We start from the raw sequence: 15,688 nt of genomic DNA, 5'->3' as shown, positions 1-15,688 counted from the left end.
TTCCATTTGCACAACAGCATGTGAAATTTATTGTCAATCAGTGTTGCTTCCTAAGTGGACAGTTTGATTTCACAGAAGTGTGATTGACTTGGAGTTACATTGTGTTGTTTAAGTGTTCCCTTTATTTTTTGGAGCAGTGTATAATGATCTCTGGCAGATAGAAGTCAGATGCTTCTATAACCAATGGAGTCTTTCATTTTAAAATGGTCATACATCTCTCTTGTTTTCTCCCAGACAGGCATCAAGGCCAGTTCTAATGTCTTTTTATGTTCCCATAGTAACTACCACACACACACACCTTGGACATGATTGACAGCAAGTGTGTGCTGACAAATAAACCACACGCAAGCATGACAACACACACACTCTTTCTCTTTCACACACCATCTGTAGATGTTAAAGTGTGTGTTAATTTCCATAGTTAAACAAGGCTAATCTGTGTGAGGCTGCTGTGTCAGTCAGCTGTAGTGAATAGAGCTCTTATCTCTCAGCAGTCTGATACTCAGAACCTGTTTGTTTTATCCTCTAGTCCCTCCACCTGCCTGCCTGTCTGCCTGTCACCAGCTAATGTCAACAATCACTTACACACTCACATATTTAAATAACAGTAGTTTTTCCACTCCCTCAAACACACAAAAGCATACAAGCAAGCATGCAGACAACCCTTGCCATGCCACACATGCTCTTCCCCACAACAAAAGCTGCCGTTGTAGTCAGACAGCAGGCAGGGAGAGGAGAGGAGCAGTTATCTGCTAGCTGTGGTTCTGTGGGTGGGGAAAGAGATCCAAGAGATCAGGCTTCCCTGAGATGAGGCATCAAGACTGGATCAGATCAGATGAGGGAACCAGTTTTTGCCCAGTGGGATACGTGTTCCTCATTTGTGTGATTTTCAGCTTTATAATGAGTCGGTGGCTGAAAGGAAAGGCGATCGTTCTGGTCCTGAACCACCATCATTAATCCTCAGTCTGTCAATAAAATCAAAGAAAAAGGCAGTTAAACAGTGCAACCGACCGGACCCAGATCTATGGTACCTATTGACCCAGTCAGCCAGTTCAATAAGTCACTTTGATAGGGAAGTCTGTGGGACGGTTACGCTGAGTGTGAGAGGAGAAATGGGAAAGGAAGGGGTGAGGGAGAGAAGTGTGTGGGTGAGGGTAAGGAGAGAGAGGGAGTGATTCTTTGCTACTCAGTTAAGTGTCTATATTATTTAACCCTCCATCCAACCCTCACTTACAGCCTGCATGTAAAAGATTACTAATATGTGGTGGCCATCTTGAAGCGGAGGGCTATACAGGACTGATGGTTAGGCATAATGTAGGCTGTGTGCTGGGTGCATACCAGCATAATCGTTGGCCAGCAAACTCCATTCCAAACCCCAAACACCCCATTACAGAGAGAAAGATGTATTACAGCCTCAGAATGCATGCATGCATACACACACACACACGCACACGTACGCACACACACACATACACACGCACACGTACACACACACACACGCACACACACACACACACACACACACATACACATATACACACGCACACATGCACACACACACATGCACACACACACACACACATTATTCTCTGTCAGCTCTCAACACACGCCACACCTCCTCTCTCTCCAGACACGCCAGCAGCCCTGCCACAATCTATCTAAACACTTTACTTGTGCTTAAACCAAGACTATCGTAAAGTTGCGCAAATGTTGAAAGACTACTGAAACATGCTACATGTTTTCTCTCCAATGAGTTTTTCTTCCTTTTCCGTGATGAGTTACAATCCCAATGCAGGAATCCAGATAGCACAACAACGCTGTTTGGCCATTCAAGGGAGTTGAGCAGCTATTGACTGGATTTTCATATTCTGTTATTAGATGTTATGTTTGAAATCCATGAGAAGGATAAAAAGTGCTGCTTTCTGTAGTGACTATGTGTGTGTTTGTTTGCGTGCGTGTGTGTGTGTGTGTGTGTGTGTGTGTGTGTGTGTGTGTGTGTGTGTGTGTGTGTGTGTGTGTGTGTGTGTGTGTGTGTGTGTGTGTGTGTGTGTGTGTGTGTGTGTGTGTGTGTGTGTGTGTGTGTGTGTGTGTGTGTGTGTGTGTGTGTGTTTTACCTGCCTGAGTATATATGACAGACCCCATATGTAAATTAAGAAGGAAGGATGACGTTTGCCTTATTGGCCCTGTCATTCATGGGGGTGGAGGGTGGAGGGGGTGACTGTTGTCAGAGCGCTCGTCAGGCTTTGATGTCACCCATATTCGAGGGCCGATGTGCAGATCATTGTGTAAGTAAATCAATGCCATTCAGCCATCACCATGTCACATCACAAAAATAATTATCACCCTGTTCCAGCCACATCAGTCATCTCACGGCTTGACGTTTGACAGCAAGTATCAAGATAGTTCCATTATGTAATCCCTATAACTGGGATTACATATTGGCTTATTGAGCATTGAGTAGGTCCGGCTTTATCCTTTTGAGTCCCCCCACCAAGCGGGCAAAATTGAGAGTAGAGCAAAAAGGTGGCACACTTTTCCACCAGCCACTTTTATAACACACCTGACATTAATGCAGCTCTCAAGGAGCTGAGATGCCCTACCCCTAACCCTAGCTTCATGTCCACACCCAGGTTCAACACTAACCCTCAGCCTAGCTTCATGTCCACACCCAGGTTCAACACTAACCCTCAGCCTAGCTTCATGTCCACACCCAGGTTCAACACTAACCCTCAGCCTAGCTTCATGTCCACACCCAGGTTCAACACTAACCCTAAGCCTAGCTTAATGTCCACACTCAGGTTCAACACTAACCCTAAGCCTAGCTTCATGTCCACACCCAGGTTCAACACTAAGCCTAGCTTCATGTCCACACCCAGGTTCAACACTAACCCTCAGCCTAGCTTCATGTCCACACCCAGGTTCAACACTAACCCTCAGCCTAGCTTCATGTCCACACCCAGGTTCAACACTAAGCCTAGCTTCATGTCCACACCCAGGTTCAACACTAACCCTCAGCCTAGCTTCATGTCCACACCCAGGTTCAACACTAACCCTAAGCCTAGCTTCATGTCCACACCCAGGTTCAACACTAGGCCTAGCTTCATGTCCACACCCAGGTTCAACACTAACCCTAGCTTCATGTCCACACCCAGGTTCAACACTAACCCTAAGCCTAGCTTCGTGTCCACACCCAGGTTCAACACTAACCCTAAGCCTAGCTTCATGTCCACACCCAGGTTCAACACTAACCCTAGCTTCATGTCCACACCCAGGTTCAACACTAACCCTAAGCCTAGCTTCGTGTCCACACCCAGGTTCAACACTAACCCTAAGCCTAGCTTCATGTCCACACCCAGGTTCAACACTAACCATAGCTTCATGTCCACACCCAGGTTCAACACTAACCCTAAGCCTAGCTTCATGTCCACACCCAGGTTCAACACTAACCCTAAGCCTAGCTTCATGTCCACACCCAGGTTCAACACTAACCCTAGCTTCATGTCCACACCCAGGTTCAACACTAACCCTAAGCCTAGCTTCGTGTCCACACCCAGGTTCAACACTAACCCTAAGCCTAGCTTCATGTCCACACCCAGGTTCAACACTAACCATAGCTTTGTGTCCACACTCAGGTTCAACACTAAGCCTAGCTTCATGTCCACACCCAGGTTCAACACTAAGCCTAGCTTCATGTCCACACCCAGGTTCAACACTAACCCTAGCTTCATGTCCACACCCAGGTTCAACACTAACCATAGCTTCATGTCCACACCCAGGTTCAACACTAACCCTAGCTTCATGTCCACACCCAGGTTCAACACTAACCCTAGCTTCATGTCCACACCCAGGTTCAACACTAACCCTAAGCCTAGCTTCATGTCCACACCCAGGTTCAACACTAACCCTAAGCATAGCTTCATGTCCACACCCAGGTTCAACACTAAGCCTAGCTTCATGTCCACATCCAGGTTCAACACTAAGCCTAGCTTCATGTCCACACCCAGGTTTAACACTAACCCTAGCTTCATGTCCACACCCAGGTTCAACACTAACCCTAAGCCTAGCTTCATGTCCACACCCAGGTTCAACACTAACCCTAAGCCTAGCTTCATGTCCACACCCAGGTTCAAGCCTAACCCTAAACACAACTTCATGTCCACATCCAGGTTCAAGCCTAACCTCAACCCTATCCCTACCTTCATGTCCACATCCAGGTTCAACCCTAACCTCAACATAACTTAATGTCTACATCCAGGTTCAAGCCTAACCCTAACCCTAGATGTAACAGATTCAAAAGTAGGAGGAAGAGATTATGAATTATTCTGTTGATCACCAACATACTTCCCCTTTAGTCGGTGGGGACATGGTACTCTAGTCAGTGGTGACATAGTCCTCTGGTCTGCGGTGACACAGTATTCTAGTGTGTGGTGACATAATACAGTAATCTGCCGTGACATAGTGTTCTAGTCAGTGGTAACATAGTACTCTAGTTTGAGGTGACATAGTACTCTAGTCTGCGTTGACATAATATTCTAGTCAGCGGTGACAGAGTACTGTAATCTGCAGTGACATAGTATTCTAGTCAGTGGTGACATAGTACTCTGGTCTGCGGTGACACAGTATTCTAGTGTGTGGTGACATAGTACTCTAGTCTGTGGTGACATAGTACTGTAATCTGCCGTGACATAGTATTCTAGTGAGTGGTAACATAGTACTCTAGTTTGAGGTGACATAGTACTCTAGTCTGCAGTGACATAGTATTACAGTCAGAGGTGACATAATATTCTAGTCAGCGGTGACAGAGTACTGTAATCTGCAGTGACATAGTATTACAGTCAGTGGTGACATAGTACTCTAGTGTGAGGTGACATAGTACTCTAGTTTGAGGTGACATACTACTGTAATCTGCAGTGACATAGCACTCTAGTCAGTGGTGACATAGTACTCTAGTTTGAGGTGACATGGTACTGTAATCTGCAGTGACATAATATTACAGTCAGTGGTGACATAGTACTCTAGTGTGAGGTGACATAGTACTCTAGTTTGAGGTGACATGGTACTGTAATCTGCAGTGACATAGTATTCCAGTCAGTGGTGACATAGTACTCTAGTGTGAGGTGACATGGTACTCTAGTTTGAGGTGACATAGTACTGTAATCTGCAGTGACATAGTACTCCAGTTAATCAGTTAGATTGAACTGAGGGTCTATTTCCCTGACGAAGCCTCATATTTCACACAAGCCTTCCACCAACCCCAGGAATATGATTATAGATGCCCTAGAAAGCAGGGGATAAACCGTTTATCACCTGAACAAGCATTACTGTGTCATGTTGAACATTACTCTTCGTCCTGCACACCAAGCTGACACCTCATGAAATATCTTCACCCTGCACAGACCTCACTTTCTGCTGAACTACAACAGTTTCTCTCTCTCTCTTTCGCTCGGTGTGTGTGTCTCTCTCTCTCTCTCTCTTTGTCTCTCTCTCTCTTGATCTGTCTCTTTTTCGCTCTCTCTCTGTCTCTGTCTCTCTTTGGCTCTATCTCTGAACATTGAAAGCAGCACTTGAGAGGAATAGATGATGTCAGAATTCTTTTTAAAATCAGACTTAAAAAATCCCTAAGAATACCTCTCTCTCTCTCTCCCCCTCTCTCTCTCTCCCCCTCTCTCTCTTTCTCTCTCTCTCTCTCTCTCTCTCCCCCTCTCCCTTTCTTTCCCAGTATTTTTCTCAATCTTCTGTAAGGTTTCCTCACTGATCTCTTTGCATGGTAATTTTCCATATCTCATCATATTGGCAGAAGGCTTGATATCTAATTTATTTGCCTGGTAAGTTTCCATAGCTCATCATATTGGCAGAAGGATTGATAACTAATTTCTTTGCCTCTTAAGTCTTAATAACTCATCATATTGATAACTTGATAACTAATTTCTTTACCTGGTAAGTCTCCATAACTCATCTTATTGGCAGGAGAAATGATAACTCATAACAAGTGCATGGAAACTCTCTCCAACCACATCTGGTAGAAAGGTTAGAGTTGTTATTATGTAGTTGAAAGAGCAAGGCTCTCCTCTGTAGCTGCTGCCAAGAGGTTACTGGGCTGGGGGAGTCAGAAGTTACCCATGGCATGGGAACTGACACGCACAGTGTGTGTGTTTGTGTGTGTGTGTGTGAGTGTGTGCGTGTATGTGTTCTTGTGCATGTGTGTGTGTCTGTGTGTGTGTCTGTGTGTGTGTGGATGGCTTTGAGAACAAACTGAGCATACATCATATCGTTTTTAATGGTTACACATTTCTGAGGCCATAACTCAAGGTCTTTAAATAGAAAAAATGGAAATATAGCATTATATATTTCTCCCCTCGACACATTTATGAGTCCTCCCTGCACTATAAACCCAGTGATTGCTATTTCAAAGTACCATGTCAGACCCTGCTCTGAACACTGCCAGCTGCCTCAGCAGAGAGAGGGAGGAAGGGGAGGAGAGAGAGGGTAGGGAGAGAGGGTAGGGAGAGAGAGGGAAGAAGCAAGAGAGAGAAAAAAAGGGGAAGGAGAGAGAGAGATAGAGATGGGGAGAGAGAGCAAGAGAGAGGGGGTAGAGAGAAAAATCATAGCTCTGGCAAAAGTTAAGTGTCTATTCAGAAAGTCTTTCTTGTGGCTGTAAATATATTATGTTTGTGCTTACTGCTATTAAAACCCAAACCATGGCCTGGCTAGGGACGTACTTTCCACTGAAACAGAAGTAGAGAATTCCAGCTGGACAGGCAGTCAGTCCCTGTTAGGATAGAGGAAACATCTGTAGACCAATATGTGCGTCTTGCTATCTTTAGTTAAAGTGCAAATTGTTTGTGTTTTATAGGGAATTAAACTGTTAATTTGTTGGCTGCTGTCGTTGTGCATGTGCAGATAAATCAGGCTTCATGAATCATCCTATCAATTAAGATATCAAAATGATCCAGTACATTCTGTGTTTCTATGACTTTAAGCTACAGATGCTTTTATTTATGACTGACAGGGAATGATGGAAACTATGGCTGTGCTGAGTGTGTTTTTCTAACCGTTCGGTTGAACAACAGACACATAGCGAGACAGGAACAACATAGCGAGACAGGAACAGCATGCGAGGTATGCAACCTCATTCCAGGACACTCCGCTAGCTACCTCCTCAACAAATCACATTTATGGTGTTATGATCTGTAACGCAACATTTAAATACGTTTTTTTCCCCATCACTCTCCTGTCAACCAACTGAGCCACTTCACATTTTCTTTATATATTCTGCAAGCTGTATGTACACCCAGTTTATATGTTTGTATACCTTTCTCTCCCTCTTACCTGCTGCTGAAATGTCTCTCTCTTTCCCTCCCCCCTCTCCTCCCCTCTCTCTCTCTCAATTCAATTTCAATTCAATAAAAATTGAAGGGGCTTTATTAGCATGGGAAACATGTTACATTGCCATAGCAAGTGAAATAGATAATAAACAAAAGTGAAATAAACAATAAAAAATTAACAGTAATCATTACACTCACAAAAGTTCAAAAAGAATAAAGACATTTCAAATGTCATATTATGTCTATATACAGTGTTCTAATGATGTGCAAATAGTTAAAGTAGAAAAGGGAAAACAAACAAACATAAATATGGGTTGTATTTACAATGGTGTTTGTTCTTCACTGGTTGCCCTTTTCTTATGGCAATCTTGCTGCTATGATTGCACACTGGTATTTTCACCCAATAGATTGGATTTGTTTTCAAATTCTTTGTCGGTCAGTGTAATCTGAGGGAAATATGTGTCTCTAATATGGCCATACATTTGGCAGGAGGTTAGGAAGTGCAGCTCAGTTTCCTCCTCATTTTGTGGGCAGTGTGCACATAGACTGTCTTCTCTTGAGAGCCAGGTCTGCCTGCGGCTGCCTTTCTCAATAGCAAGGCTATGCTCAAAGCTTTCCTTAATTTTGGGTCAGTCACAGTTGGCAGGTATTCTGCCACTGTGTGCTCGCTGTTTAGGACCAAATAGCATTCTAGTTTGCTCTGTTTTTTTTTTAATTCTTTCCAATGTGTCAAGTAATTATCTTTTTGTTTTCTCATGATTTGGTTAAGTCTAATTGTGTTGCTGTCCTGGGGCTCTGTGGGGTCTGTTTGTGTTTGTGAACAGAGCCCTAGGACAAGCTTGCTTAGGGAACTCTTCTCCAGATTCATCTATCTGTAAGTGATGGCTTTGTTATGGTAGGTTTGGGAATCGCTTTCTTTTAGGTGGATGTAGAATTTAACATATTTTTTCTGGATTTTGATAATTAGCGGGTATCGGCCTAATTCTGCTCTGCATGCATTATTTGGTGTTTTACGTTGTACAGAGAGGATATTTTTACAGAATTCTGCATGCAGAGTCTTAATTTTGTTGTTTGTCCCATTTTCTTAATTCTTATGTTCCTTTTGATGACATAGAAGGCCCTTCTTGCCTTGTCTCTCAGATTGTTCACAGCTTTGTGGAAGTTACCTGTGGCGCTGATGTTTAGGCCGAGGTATGTATAGTTTTTATGTTGTGTGCTCTAGGGCAACAGTGTCTAGATGGAGTCTGTATTTGTGGTCATGGCAACTGGACCTTTTTTGGAACCTCATTATCTTTGTCTTACTGAGAAGACTTTGCCTTTGTTTTGGTTTGTTAGTTTGACAATTCTCTCTCTCTGTCTCTCTCTCTCTGCCTCTCTTCCCCCCTCCATCCCATCCCTCACCTCCCTTGTTTTCAGTCTATTAAAATGTGTTCTGGCGTCTTGCCACTTGACACATCATCCATATAAGCTGGATCCAGGGGGAATTATTATTGTGTAAATCTTCAGACCTTTTTATAAGATCAAAGTTTCCAGACATAAGTCACATCGTTCTTCACAAATCCACACGCTTCACGAAAAGGGAGAAGAGGAGCATATCAAACGCTCCCTCCATCCCTCTTTCTCCATGTGTGGAGCGTTGTCGGAGAGTTCATTCAAAGAGCTGTTAAAGAGTTGGATGGCAGGACTGATATTAACATTGAACATGTATGATAATATCAGTTTAGTTTCCCTCATTGTTGTTTAGTGCCTCTAAAATGTGAAGTTAAAAACGTGTTAAAAAGTCCCCTTAACATGAGGTGATCCCAGTGGATCTAACGCTGGTCAAACAGATGTACAGTACAGTATATATCCTTACTGTCACATCTATCTATCTATCTATCTATCTATCTATCTATCTATCTATCTATCTATCTATCTATCTATCTATCTATCTATCTATCTATCTATCTAACTATCTAACTATCTAACTATCTATCTATCTATCTATCTATCTATCTATCTATCTATCTATCTATCTATCTATCTATCTATCTATCTATCTATCTATCTATCTAATGTAAGTTACTCATCACTGATGTGAGCTGTGTGGTATGTACTGACACACACACACGGAACAGGCTCAAACCTATTCAGTATATATTTCTCAATGTGGGCCTGCTTTTATGAAATCCAATCATTCCAGACATACTGAACAGTTCCTGTCTTCTGACGTCTGTTGAGGCCTTGAAACCATCAAATTAAGTTTTTAAATGAGGCTGCCACCCAGAGCACACAGTGGAATATTATTTTGACACCTCAATGCCCCGAGGGGGTGAGCGGGCCCTTTTTGATGTGTGATCCGCCAAGGCTTGCGTTGGCTGGCAGATTTTATCAGCAAACAAGACAGGCCAGCGCAGCGCTGTGCGACGCGATGCAGATCAGACTAAATAAAAGGGGGGTGACTGATAAAAATGTCAAGGATTATCTCCACTTTGCGGGCCTCTGTGATGTCGTATCAAAAAGGATTTGGTGGAAGTGATTTCGGCAGGAAGAGAGATGATGATGGGAAGGAGGGAGGGAGCGAGGGAGGGAGGGGGGAGGGGGCGAGAGGGGTGCAGTGTATGTGTGAGAGAGGATTTTGTTTTCAGTTATTTAATTCCTTCACTGCCTTTTCTTTTGGTTCTGACAGCTCTGTGGAGAGTACACAGAGTATTAACTAGTTGTGACTACCAGGGTGGGAGAGAACGAGAGCATCAGGGGATGAATGGCCCCAAGTCAGCTGCAGGTTTCAGGAAATGACTCGGTTGGTAGAATAGACACATACCAACACGCTCATACTTGCACACATACATGCACACACGCACACAGACACACATACACACACACAAAGGCTATGACAGGTATGAGGGGTAAAGGGGTAATGCATAATTATTGTTTTGTCGTCCCAATGCTTCCTCTAAGGAGATACTACGCAATTTTCTTGTCACTTAACTTTCATCGCTAATCTTCTACTCCTTCTTTTCCTCTTCCCAGTCTGTCCATCATGCTTTCATCAAGTCTGACAGGACGGACTAGTACAACAGATAGTTTGATGAGTGTGTGTGTGTGTGTGTGTTTGTGTGTGCGGGCCTGCGTGCGCACGTAGGTGCGGTTGTGTGTGTGTGTGTGTGTGTGCTCGTGCGCGTGTGCATGTCACAGTAATGTCTCCAGGTCAAATTCTTCAGTCTACACCCATAATACCCTGATTTACTGAGTAGGCCTGAGGCGACTGGGAGGAGGTTTATGTCCAAAGCTACGGATTAGAGGTTGACCGATTATGATTTTTCAATGCCGATACCGATACCGATTATTGGAGGACAAAAAAAGCCGATACCGATTAATCGGCCGATTTATTATAAAAAATAAAATAAAAATTTAAAAAAAAAAATATATATATATATATAATGACAATTGCAACAATACTGGATGAACAATGAACACTATTATTTTAACTTAATATAATACATAAATACACACACGCACACAGCTCTGAAGTGACAATGATACTGAAGAGTCTGCTTAGGAGACAAATACTCTCAACTGTTTGAATAAAAAGTTTAGTTTAGTTTAGTAAAGAGTTTAAGTTACCTGTGATGAATGTTGAAAACAAACTTTAATTTCTATATGCAGGAAATCCTATTTTAATAATGGGCATGGTAAGAATTGACAACCAAAGTGCGAGTCATAATTCCCATGACACCTAGCAAAATCTGAAAAGCGGTTCCTTCATTTATTCCATAGGATATTTTTAGATTCACTTAAAATAAGGTCTGTGTTTCGTGTAGGCTTACATCACCGTGCCAATTGTATAACTGTGTAGATATCCATAGGACAAGGTAACTCTGATCAATATTGGCTAAATATAAGCGAAGATAAAAAAAAATTGTAGAGGGGATTTATGAAAATATGTTGACAAACGTTACCTTATCCTAGTGAGATTTACACGGGTATCAAAACGTCGAGGCGGTTTAAGCCTGCACGAAACACAGACCTTATTTGAAGTAGATCAAGACATTCTCTATGGAAGACATGAACGGTAAAATAACGAAGGAACCCCTTTCAAATTCAGCCGCAAGTTATTACAGGAATTATAACGCGTCGACTATTTCTCTCTAAACCATATACCTTTGACTAATCTGGAAACTATCACCTCGAAAACAAAACGTTTATTCCGTTACGTATTTTATCTAACGGGTGGCATCCATGAGTCTAAATATTCCTGTTACATTGCACAGCCTTCAATGTTATGTCATAATTAGTTCGCAAAGAGCCAGACTGTTGCATATACCCTGGCTCTGCGTGCAATGAACGCAAGAGAAATGACACAATTTCACCTGGTTAATATTGCCTGCTAACCTGGATTTATTTTAGCTAAATATGCAGGTTTAAAAATATATACTTGTGTATTGATTTTAAGAAAGGCATTGATGTTTATGGTTAAGTACACATTGGAGCAATGACAGTCATTGATTGATTGTTTTTTAAAGAATAAGTTTAATGCTAGCTAGCAACTTACCTTAGCTTACTGCATTCGCTAACAGGCAGGCTCCTCGTGGAGTGCATTGTAATCAATGCAAGATTGGATCCCCCGAGCTGACAATGTTAAAAATCTGTCGTTCTGCCCTCGTTCCTAGGCCGTCATTGAAAATAAGAATGTGTTCTTAACTGACTTGCCTAGTTAAATAAAGATTAAATAAAGGTGTAAAAAAAAAAGAAAAAAAAAAAATTGGCAAATCGGCGCCCAAAAATACCGATTTCCGATTGTTATGAAAACTTGAAATCGGCCCCGATTAATCGGCCATTCCGATTAATCGGTCGACCTCTACTATGGATAGTGTTAGTCTGTGTCATTCTGTCACTCTAGCCTTGTCAACTGTCTGGCTCAAGAAGGTCTGCCCAGGATTACTACTGTGTCTACTGAAATTAACTCAGTGTGGTTTTACCCTGGTTGTCTGTCTTCTTCACCTGGGGTTGATCTCGGGACAGTAGCACATACAGTAGATGATCAAGTGTGGTTTTCTGAAAGAGAGGGGAGGGGAGGCAGCATGAAGCTCTTTAGAAGTTGGAGCTTCTCTCTGTCTTTCTCTCCTTCTATCTATCCATGTCGATTTCTCTTTCAATCCTCCCTTAGGGCAACGACGCAGCCTTTACAAAAGATACGAGAGGCAGGGGGTAACTGGGGGGAGGAGAAGATGGGAGGGGGTTTAACAGATGAAAATAAAGTAGAGAAGAGAACCTGCCAGTAGGTTGAAAGGAGGTATTGTAAGCGGGGGAAAGCACACCTGTGAGGGCTCTTTGAAGTGGAGGGGATGAGAGGGAGAAACGTGTGTGAAGTCACACCTTTCATTCACTAGGGAGAAATGGAGCAAAGAGCCTGGACTTCCCAACCAACCACTATTTATAGAACTAATGATAAACTCCCCTCCTTCACTGCGCACACACACACACACTTTTAAGTTCAAGATTACAATGTTGACTTCATTTACTTTGCTGTTTTGGTAAGAGATTTATCTGTCTCGACTGAGATTAACAGCAAATATTTACCTCAAAATCTTTTGAAACTTTTGTCTTTCAGAAAAGTCTTCACTTCAGTGCTCAGTCGAACACCAAACAGCATGAGATAAAGATTCCACTTCTCCTACCCAGCTCCTCTCCCACTCTCTGCCCCATTGCTCCCCACTGACCAGGCAGCACTTTAAACAAAGCAGAGAGGGACAATACAATGGCAGTCAATGGGCTGCTGGTCCTGCTGCCTGCCTGTCAATGGGCTGCTGGTCCTGCTGGCTGCCTGTCAGTGGGCTGCTGGTCCTGCTGCCTGCCTGTCAGTGGGCTGCTGGTCCTGCTGCCTGCCTGTCAGTGGGCTGCTACAGTGAGTCCTGCTGGTAGGATCAGAGCAGTGTTTTTTCTGAAGGGTTGTCAGCTGTCAGCATGGGGATGTTCCAGCGTGTGGTAACAGTAGGGGAACCAGGCTTTGATAAAACATATATTTGTTTTAATGTAATCTTTATTTAGGCAAGTCAGTTAAGAACAAATTCTTATTTACAATGACGGCCTACCCGGACAACGCTGGACCAATTGTGCGCCGCCCAATCACAGCCGGTTGCGATACAGCCTGGGATTGAACCAGTGTCTGTAGTGACACCTCTAGCACTGAGATGCAGTGCCTTATACCACTGCATCACTCAGGAGCCCATGTGTTGATGTGTGTGTCTCTCTCCTCTCCTCCTAACTGCTTTTTTTATCACCCTACCTCTCCACCTACCCCTTCCTCTCTTACTCCCTCCTACCTCTTCCTCCCCCCATTCTCCTACCCTCTTCCCTTTCCCCCCTCCTCTCCCCTTATTTTCCTCTCCTCCCCTCCTACTCTCCTCCCCTCCTACTCTCTTCCCCCTCCGCTCGCTCCTGTTTGAAGTTGCTCCTCAGCAACATGAGGCTGAGTTGTGGACACCCACGGACCAGGGGAGGGGAGACATTACTCTACTGTACTGTACATACACTTACTGTACAACCAACCAATCAGTCAAGGCAACGCTGTTCTTTCAAGTGACATCAGGTTATAAAAGGCCTCTATATACAGTACATAGTAGATCCAGGTTCAGTACATCCTGGCACATACAGTATGTAGGGGAACATACTACACCACACCCATGTTCTCAGTCTCTTCCACTGTTCTCAGTCTCTTCTACTGTTCTCAGTCTCTTCTACTGTTCTCAGTCACTTCTACTGTTCTCAGTCTCTTCTACTGTTCTCAGTCACTTCCACTGTTCTCTGTCTCTTCTACTGTTCTGTCTCTTCTACTGTTCTCAGTCTCTTCTACTGTTCTCAGTCACTTCTACTGTTCTCAGTCTCTTCTACTGTTCTCAGTCACTTCCACTGTTCTCTGTCTCTTCTACTGTTCTGTCTCTTCTACTGTTCTCAGTCTCTTCTACTGTTCTCAGTCACTTCTACTGTTCTCTGTCTCTTCTACTGTTCTGTCTCTTCTACTGTTCTCAGTCACTTCCACTGTTCTCAGTCTCTTCCACTGTTCTCAGTCACTTCTACTGTTCTCAGTCTCTTCTACTGTTCTCAGTCACTTCCACTGTTCTCAGTCTCTTCTACTGTTCTCAGTCTCTTCTACTGTTCTCAGTCTCTTCTACTGTTCTCAGTCTCTTCTACTGTTCTGTCTCTTCTACTGTTCTCAGTCTCTTCTACTGTTCTCAGTCACTTCCACTGTTCTCAGTCACTTCTACTGTTCTCAGTCACTTCTACTGTTCTCAGTCTCTTCTACTGTTCTCAGTCACTTCTACTGTTCTCAGTCTCTTCTACTGTTCTCAGTCTCTTCCACTGTTCTCTGTCTCTTCTACTGTTCTGTCTCTTCTACTGTTCTCAGTCTCTTCCACTGTTCTCAGTCACTTCTACTGTTCTCAGTCTCTTCCACTGTTCTCAGTCACTTCTACTGTTCTCAGTCACTTCTACTGTTCTCAGTCTCTTCTACTGTTCTCAGTCACTTCCACTGTTCTCTGTCTCTTCTACTGTTCTGTCTCTTCTACTGTTCTCAGTCTCTTCCACTGTTCTCAGTCACTTCTACTGTTCTCAGTCACTTCCACTGTTCTCTGTCTCTTCTACTGTTCTGTCTCTTCTACTGTTCTCAGTCACTTCTACTGTTCTCAGTCACTTCTACTGTTCTCAGTCTCTTCTACTGTTCTCAGTCTCTTCCACTGTTCTCTGTCTCTTCTACTGTTCTGTCTCTTCTACTGTTCTCAGTCACTTCCACTGTTCTCAGTCTCTTCTACTGTTCTCAGTCTCTTCCACTGTTCTCAGTCACTTCCACTGTTCTCAGTCTCTTCCACTGTTCTGTCTCTTCTACTGTTCTCAGTCTCTTCTACTGTTCTCAGTCACTTCCACTGTTCTCAGTCACTTCCACTGTTCTCAGTCTCTTCCACTGTTCTGTCTCTTCTACTGTTCTCGGTCACTTCCACTGTTCTCTGTCTCTTGCACTGTTCCCAGTCTCTTCCACTGTTCTCAGTCTCTTCTACTGTTCTGTCTCTTCTACTGTTCTCAGTCACTTCCACTGTTCTCAGTCACTTCCACTGTTCTCGGTCACTTCCACTGTTCTCGGTCACTTCCACTGTTCTCAGTCACTTCCACTGTTCTCAGTCTCTTCCATTGTTCTCAGTCACGTCCACTGTTCTCAATCTCTTCCAGTGTTCTCAGTCACTTCCACTGTTCTGTCGCTTCTACTGTTCTCAGTCACTTCCACTGTTCTCAGTCACATCCACTGTTCTCAGTCACGTCCATTGACAAAGGAAGCAACATTGAGTTACACCAAACCCTAGACATAAACACACACAAATGTCTTGAGTTGA

Source organism: Salvelinus alpinus, chromosome 18 (genome assembly GCF_045679555.1).
Source record: "Salvelinus alpinus chromosome 18, SLU_Salpinus.1, whole genome shotgun sequence".
Classification (NCBI taxonomy): domain Eukaryota; kingdom Metazoa; phylum Chordata; class Actinopteri; order Salmoniformes; family Salmonidae; genus Salvelinus; species Salvelinus alpinus.
The sequence above is the reverse complement of the archived record's forward strand: the minus strand, read 5'-3'. Positions refer to the sequence as shown.